The 8741-nt window shown below is 55.1% G+C and overlaps 1 pseudogene; it reads right to left on the reverse strand.

The window, feature by feature from the left end:
• Positions 1–2588: 2588 nt before the first annotated feature.
• Positions 2589–7538, reverse strand: LOC144258644 (class I histocompatibility antigen, F10 alpha chain-like; annotated as a pseudogene).
• Between the last annotated feature and the right edge of the window lie 1203 nt (positions 7539–8741).

Below are 8741 nucleotides of genomic sequence, written 5' to 3' on the forward strand. Positions count from 1 at the left end.
GTTGTCTGTCCGGCCTTAGGGTCCTCTAGGGAAAGGTCTCTCTGCACTGAGGGCAGGAGATGTCTGCATTTGGTCCCTCCCAGAACTCGGTGATGCAGGCTTGGCAGAAATTGTGCCCACAATCTAAAGACACTGGATCCTTAACAAAACCTCAAGGTATGTCTACACTACGAAATTAGGTCGAATTTGTAGAAGTCGGTTTTGTAGAAAGCGGTTTTATACGGTTGATTGTGTGTGTCCCCAGGCAAGTGCTCTAAGTGCCTGTAGTCGGCGGAGTGTGTCCACAGCACCGAGGCACCGTCGACTTCCGGAGCGTTGCACCGTGGGGGGCTGTCCCACCGTTCCCGCAGTCTCCGCCGCCCATCTCAATTCTGGGTAGAAATCCCAGCACCTGATGGGGCCAAAACATTGTCGCGGGTGGTTCTCGGTACATATCATCAGGCCCCCCTTCCCTCCCTCCCTCCCTCCGTGACAGCAAGGGCAGACAATCGTTTCGCGCCTTTTTTCCTGAGTTACCTGTGCAGATGCCATACCACGGCAAGCATGGAGCCCGCTCAGCAAACCGTCACTGTATGTCTCCTGCGTGCTGGCAGACGCGGTACGGCATTGCTACACAGCAGCAGATTATTGCCTTTTGGCAGCAGACAGTGCAGTATGACTGGTAGCCGTCGTCGACATAGTCCTGGGTGCTCTTTTAATCGGGAGCCTGAGCAAACATGGGAGTGACTCAGCCAGGTCATTTCCCTTCTAAGTTTCATCTCGTGGCGATTCAGTCCTACCGGCAGTGCACTGTCTTTTAACCTCCAGCCAACAGAAGATGATGGCCAGCAGTCATACTGCAGCATCTTCTGCCGAGCACCCAGGAGATGACGATGGCTAGTGGTCGTACTGCACAGTCTGCTGCCGGCAAGATGTATAAAGATAGATGAAGTGGCTCAAAACAAGAAATAGACCAGATTTGTTTTGTATTCATTTTCTCCTCCCTCCCTCCTTCCCTCTGCGAAATCAAGGGCCTGCCAAACCCAGTTTTGAGTTCTATCTTTGAGGTTTTGAGTTCTATCCTTGAGGGGGCCATTCAGTTTCTCGCAAAGCCACCCCCTTTGTTGATTTTAATTCCCTCTGCTGATGAGCTCTGGCCAGCGTGGCAAGCTGCAGGTCACCATGCAAACAGGAAATGAGATTCAAAAGTTCGCAGGCCTTTTCCTGTCTACCTGGCCAGTGCATATGAGTTGAGAGTGCTATCCAGAGCGGTCACAATAGAGCACTCTGGGATAGCTCCCGGATGCCAATACTGTCTAATTGCGTCCACAGTACCCCAAATTCGACCCGGCAAGGCCGATTTAAGCGCTAATCCCCGTGTTGGGGGTGGAGTAAGGAAATCGATTTTAAGAGCCCTTTAAGTCAAAAAAAAAAAGGGCTTCATCGTGTGGACGGGTGCAGGTTTACATCGATATAACGCAGCTAAATTTGACCTAAACTCCTAGTGTAGACCAGGGCTCAGACAGATGGAGCAAGTAGCTTCATCTCGGAGGCTCTTCAAAGGATTCACGGCTGCAGCCATGGCTCTTTGCAGACAGTGTAACAGGGTAAGTTTCATTTCCTGCCAGACCCAGCAAGCAGCCTTGTAAAGCAGATTGTTAATGTTATGTTGTTACCTTGCTGATCAATTAGAGAACATGCTCATTTAAAGTTGTGCAATGCTCCCTTATAACGTCCTTTGGCAGCTGCCTGCTTTGTCCACTGCTTGCAGGGAGAGCAGCCCGTTGCAGCTAGCTGGTGGGGGCTTGGAACCAGGGTGGACTGGCAGCCCCCCTATCAGCTCCCTGTTCCCCTAAGTTCCTAGTGTGGCAGCCGCCCAGCAGGCTATCAATTGCTAGCAGTTCAGCTGTCCCTCCTCCCACTGCCATATGCTGCTCCTGCCCTCTGCCTTGGAGCTGCTCCCCAGAGCCTCCTGCTTGCTGTGCTGAGGGAGGGGAGGGGAACTAATGTCAGGGTGTCCCCCTGCCCCCCACTTACCCCATCTCCATAGAATGTGTGTGTGGTGGTGGGGGAGACACGACAGGGCTCAGGATGGAGGGAGCTTCCTGGATGCAGCTCCCATCTCAACCTGCCGATCTTCTTAAAAAGGCAATGTACTTAGAGTGGGGTCAGAGTACTTAAAGGGGCAAAGTGCATCTCTCTCTCACACACACGGCGTGTGTCTCTGTCTGCCATGCTGTCTCCCTTCCCTCCATTGGTGCTGCCTTGTAGCGTGTGAGGCTACATTAACAGCAATGTGTTAACCCTTGAGGGCTCAGCCGAGTGTTAGTTCATCATTTAGCCGTAAGGCATTCCCTGGGAAATATCCCTTCCTCGTCCACCCTCTAACTTCACCACCTCAACCAAGCTTCACAACCATCATAGCTGTGAACAGCATTAAATTGTTTGTTTAAAACTTAGTGTGTGTGTGTGTGTGTGTACAGTCTTTTGTCTGGTGAAAATAATTTCCCTGGAACCTCACCTCCCCCCCCCTCCCCATTTACATTCATTCTTATGGGGAAACTGGATTCGCTTAACATCATTTTGCTTACAGTCGCATTTTTCAGGAACATAACTACAACGTTAAGAGAGGAGTTACTACACTCGCTCCAAGGTTTAATGCTGTAGAACACATTTCCCAATCACAAAGGTACTTTATTTGTGTCCAAATTTAAATTAGAAATGTCACACTCATAGCAAATGGTAACAGGAATGCCCCCGTCTGTCATAATGTGCTGCCCCTGGACCAGAGCATGAGGAAAGGGAGAGGTAGCACTACTGTGATAGGGGAACCCATATCATCACACTTTGTTACCCAAAAATCCACACAGTCCGCAGGTCTGTAGGTATCTGAGACATTGGCGGTCGTGTGTCAGCCCCCAGAAATCATTTCTTAAAAATGAAAAGCCAGCAAAAAGGTGGAACTGGAGAAGAAATAGGGAAAAACCCGTTCCACATCCCCTCAGCCACAGCCAGAGAGGGATAGATCCTCATCTTTCCGCAAGTCCTGCTCCACACAGAGACGCTAGCCAACCACCGTCTGATATCTGGAGACTCAGTGGCTCAGTTTGGAGCAGATTTTTGTGTGTCAGAAAAGCTGGTGGCATCTCAGACTGGACCTCGATGAGAGCAAAGAGTCTTCTTCCTACAAACCACAATTTCTGCATTCAGTTTTTTCAAGCGGGTCCATTTGCCTCACAGATGGAGGTGGCATCCCATAATTCCTCACTGGATGGCCAGGGCCACTCTGAACCTAGCTCCGGGCTCCCATGCTCTGGGTGTCTGTTCCCGATGAAGAGCTGGAAGCAGAAACTTCTCCGATTTTTGCTGCGGTACAGAGAGAGAAGACAATTATTTAGAGGTGGCTTTACCTGTTGGGAACCCCAGCTAGGGAAGGCGGATGGGAATTCAGCTGTGGGTTTCCCCCCGCCATGCCCCCTCATGGACCCCAAACTAAGCTCTGTACAGAAACCCCCAGTCCTGACAATGGGCAGGCCTCCAGGAGAGAGCGTAACAACCCTACGCACCATCTCCCGGTGCTCCGGGTACAGGCCTGCACTCCTGTCCCCAGAGTCATGCTAAGGGGCACACAGTGCATGCTGGGACGCTGGCCGAGCTTTGCCCTGGGGGGTGACCTTTGGATGCTGTTTCCGCTCTTTGGGGTTCCCTGGGTTTTGAGCGAAGGCAGCGCGTGTGTCAGAGATTCCCGGGGAGCCGGGGAAGGATGATGGCTGGGGCGGCCCCGCAGATTTCCACAGGCCCAGGAATTGTCAGGCCTAGAGTAAACAGCAATCGGCGCTCATCTTCAGTCACTACTCCCCTCCCACTATGATGCACTGGGGCATCTGGGCCCTGTACCCCAGATTTACTCACTGGCTGCCAGAGCGTAGCTGGGTCTCCATGGGCCTGAAACACAAGCAGAGAATGAGGATCAGTGCAGGGGAGCAGGGTAACCCCTCCCCCATGGTGACCCCGACTCCCCCTTCCCCAGAAACAAGGCTCTCCGTGACCCCGATTGCACCACGCTGACGCCAGCCCTACCCCAGTGACCCCCCGCACAATAAGATGCCCAGTCAACCACAGAGCCCACTCTGCCCCCAGCAGGACCAGGCTACTGTGATCAACGCTGCCCCACCTCTCCTTGGGGGTGGGAGGACCCATTCACCCTTGGCTGGCTGGGCTGCCCCATTCCCGAGCCGCCCTCGCATACATCCCAGCTCCACAGGGACCAACTGTTACCTGCTGATTTTCCCCTCCACAGGGTAACACTTGCTCCTACAGCTCCAGCCAGAATCAGCGCAGCCAGGGCAATGGAGGCCAGGACCCAGAGGGGCAGGGAGCCCTTCTTCCCAGGGGCTGTGGGACGGAGAAGGACTCAGGTCAGCGAGGGGAGTACCCACTGGACCATCCTCCTGGGTCAGCCACAGGCCTTTGCCTTGAACCTCTCCCCAAGGGCCTATACAGAGACCTGGCCTCCAGAGGAGAGGAAAGTCTGAGGCAGGAGGCGGACAGGGATGGGGCACAAGACCGGGCACTCTGCCAGGCACTGCCAGCCATACACGCCACACAGTTGCTGGGCCTTTCACTTGTAATAACATCAGCCTGTGGAACTCACCGTCACTGGATGCCACCATGGCCCGAAAATCAGACTCTCTGAGGGATCGGCCATTTCTGTGGATCACACAAATCCCCAGACTAGAAGAGTTCACACTGATGATGGGCAGGGATACCGACCCTTCTGCTACAGGGGCTCACCCCATCTCTGAAACTCCAAGAGGGCTGTGCCCCCACCCCCCGCCATTCGCCCCACCCTTACTCCAGACAAGTGCAGGCTCTGCCAGGCTGCTGTGCTCTACCTGGCAGGCATAGCGGTGCCTGTCCTCCTCCTGCAGGGAGATCTCAAGAGACGACTGCATGTAGTAGGTGCCGTCAGCGTTGGGCAGGATCCCGCTGGACTCTTCCTCCACCAGGATGTCTTTTCCATCCTGCATCCAGGAGATGTGGATGGGATGTGGGTAAGAACCCCTGGTGTGGCAGGAGAGGGTGATGGAGCCATCGGGGGCATCTCTGCGGGAAACTGAGACCTTGGGGTGCACTGGGAGGAGACACAGGGCGTTAGCCAGACGCCGGGGGCTGGGACCATGTAATAGAACAGGTAAAGGCCCTGCAGAGTGTCTGATAGACTTTAAGGTTAGAAGAGACCATTGTGGTCATCTAGTCTGACCTCCTGCACATTGCAGGCCACAGAACCTCACCCACCTGCTCCTGGAACCGACCCCTAACCTCTGCCTGAGCGACTGGAGTCCTCAAATCATGATTTAAAGATTTCAAGTTACAGAGAATTCACCACTGACACTAGTTTAAAGCAGCAGTGACTCGTGCCCCATGCTGCAGAGGAAGGCAACAACCCCACCCCCCAAGGTCTCTGCCAGTCTCTCCTGGCGGAAAATTCCTTCCTGACCCCAACTCTGGTGATCAATTAGACCCTGAGTATGTGGGTGAGACCCACCAGCCAGATATCTGGGAAAGAATTCTCTGTAGCAACTCATAGCCCTCCCCATCTAATGTCCTGTCTCTGGCCATTGGGGATTTTTGCTACTGGCAGTCGCCAATGGGCCACACACCATTGTAGGTGGACCCATCATACGCTCCTTGATTAGGCTCAACAAGCCAACCTCTTTGAGTCTCCTCTCATAAGGTAGGCTCTCCATTCCTCAGATCATCCTAGTAGCCCTTCTCTGCACCTGTTCCAGTTTGAATTTGAGGAATACTCACATGTGAGAGAGACCTGGTCTGCACCCATTTACATTGATTCGTAAATAGAGTTAGTTAATCTGGTGTCAATCCCCTCTGTTCTAATCCTTTCTCATATTGGTGTAGCTGAACTGGGTAGTTACCAGCAGAAGCCTGGGCCCAGGTCTCCTTCACTGCGCACGCTCCTGCACTGTAACCCAGCTACATCCAGGCAGGTTTTCACTGGACCCTCCAAACATGCATGTGCGATTTAGGGGGCTAAGGGCCAGTTGGATTTCCAACCCCCTCGGTGCCTAACCCCGGTGATTTCACAGGGAGTCAGGCGCCTCCCTTTGGAAATCCCAGCAGGTCCCTCTCTGCATCCTCGGGCACTTCAATCCCGCTGCCACACTGCCCCGAGTCCCTGGCCCTTTCCACGCCTCTGCCCTCAACTGAGGAGGTGCTAGCACTGGGCAAAAGAAGCTCAAGGCAAGTGTTTTTTCTTTGTCGAATGACAAAATGCATCCCCCGCCCCATTCCCAGTCTGCTGCCTTCACACGCACAGACGGCTGGGCCTTTTCCGGCTCAAACTTGCCAAAATTAATCAACTCACAACCCAGGGCTGAAACGGTTCAGCCCAAAAAGGAGATGTTGGAGGGAGCTGGAAGCCAACAGGAAAGGGCTTGCAGAATGGAGGCGCCCAGGCAGCCAGAACTGCTAGCACCAGCTAATAAACTGTCTGCACTGGTAACAATTGAGAACAACCCACAGTTCTCGACAAGCTCGTCATTGCTCCATCTCCATGCACTTTACAAAAAAGGTCAGCTTCATTATCCCCATTGTACAGATGAGGAAACTGAGGCACAGAGATGGGTTGTGACTGGCCCAGGGTGACCCAGCAGGCCAGGGACAGAGCTGGAATAGAACACAGGCGCGCTTCATCACAGTCCATCTGCCCAGCCACACCACCCTTTCCGGAGATACCCAAGCATAGGCGTCGGCTCCGTGGGTGCTCCGGGGCTGGAGCACCAACAGGAAAAAACATGGCGGGTGCTCAGCACCCATCAGCAGCCCTCCCGATCAGCGCCTCCCCCTCCCCCGCAACGCTGTCTGCCCACCACAGTCAGCTGTTCTGTGTCATGCAGGAGGCTCACGGGGGGAGGGGGAGGAGCGAGGGGGCGGCGCACGAGGGGGAAGGGGGCGGAACAGGGTGGGGAGAAGCAGAGGGGTTGGAGTGGGGGGCGGAGCAGGTGTGGGAAGAGGTGGGGCAGGAAGCGGTGGAGTGCGGGGAGGGCCTGGGGCAGAGTGGGGGTCGAGCATCCCCTGGAGCATTGGAAAGTCGGCACCTCTGTACCTAAGTCCCATTGGTGTGACTGTGCCCCTCCCGCACCCCATGCTAGCTCCTTGCAGGCTCACTCACCCTGCTGCCGCAGGACCCCACTCCCCTGCTGCACCGGGCTCTGCAGGGTGTCCAGACACTCGTTTCAGGTACCACCGGACGTACTGAGTCCACGTCTTGCCCGTCTCCCAGCTCTGCTTCTGAGGGAAGGCCGGCTGCTCGGCCGCGACCCACGGCCCCGTCTGGTCGTCAAAGCTGATGAAGTCCCTCCCATCATAGGCATACTGGAACCTCGGGGGTCCACGAGGGCCTGGCCACTCAGAGCGCAGCCCACGGGAACCTGCTCGGTGTGAAACCCTGGAGGCGGGGGAGGGAGAGAGCTCAGACCGGGCACTGAGATCTGGGAAACGTGTCCATAGGGTGGGGTGGGGTCAGTGACACCGGCCATCTCTGACCGGTGCTGAGCGAGCGACCAGTTCCAGAGGACGCTGAGAAGCAGGAGGGTTCAGAGCAGAACCATGACCAGGGCCCTCCTCGTTCCCCATTGATTTCCAGGCTCAGCAGCTCACAGGGTCGGGCCAGCTCCGAGACTCTCAGCCTGGGGAACAGTGTCCCACAAGGGAAGGACTAGGAGCCCCCTTGCTGGAACCTTTCCAAACACACTGGAGACGGCTCTGGAGAAGCCCCTGCCTGGCCTAAGAGTGAGGGGCTCTTGGGGGCTGTTTGCAAAGGAAATCCCCCTTTGGAGATAGTCTCTCCCCGTTTCTGCCTCTCCCCAGACAGACAGGGGAAGCCACCGAGGAACCCGAATGCCACTCACTTGCTCTCAGTGATGGGATGATGGATGGCGGATGTTCAGGGTCAGCAGATGTCCCTCGCCCTCCTCCTCACTCTCCAAGCCCAAGGCAGGCTGGAGAGGATGGTGACCTCAGGAGTTACCCTGCCCAGCCAGCAGGCAGGGTGATGACACGAGGGCGATCGACTGGCTGTGAAAACAAGAGTCTGTCTGATTGCCAAGGGACGGAGAAACTCAGCCAGCAGCAGGGGGCTGCAGAACATGGCCCTAGGGCAGAGGTGATCCTGACATCCCAGCACTTTACACACCTTCCTGGAGCCTCCCAAACCCACTGGGCTGTAGCGATGGGACCCCAACCCTACTGATGGGAAACGGGCCTCAGCTACCAGCTCAGGGTCACACTGAGTGTCAGAGCCAGGGATGGACCCCTTCACTAACCACGGCCGCACACTCCCTCCCACAGCTGGCAATTGCAACCAGGCCCTAATGGCTGGTCCCCCTGCCTTTGAGAGGGAGTGTCACTCCTGCTTCCATTGCTGCCTATTGATCTGTGGGACTTTGGGCAAGTTGCTCCCACTCTCTATGGCTCTCTGGGACTCACATCCCTGAATGGGCTTTAAAAAAGACAATGGTTCAAGTTTGGCCCCAACTAGTTCTTATTTCTCGAGATTAGCCATTTTAGCAAAGTTTAGAATTCTTGACATTCAACACCTGGAAACATCCCTTTCTCCTTCGCAGACGGCCTTAACATCCCTTATCTCACTCAGGCTCCCTGCTGCCTGGAGTTAGAGAATTGACCCTGTTCCCATTGGACCTACCCAAGGTGTCACACAGCAAAGCGGTGACGGAGACAGA

The sequence above is a fragment of the Eretmochelys imbricata genome, unplaced genomic scaffold (genome assembly GCF_965152235.1).
Source record: "Eretmochelys imbricata isolate rEreImb1 unplaced genomic scaffold, rEreImb1.hap1 Scaffold_29, whole genome shotgun sequence".
Classification (NCBI taxonomy): domain Eukaryota; kingdom Metazoa; phylum Chordata; order Testudines; family Cheloniidae; genus Eretmochelys; species Eretmochelys imbricata.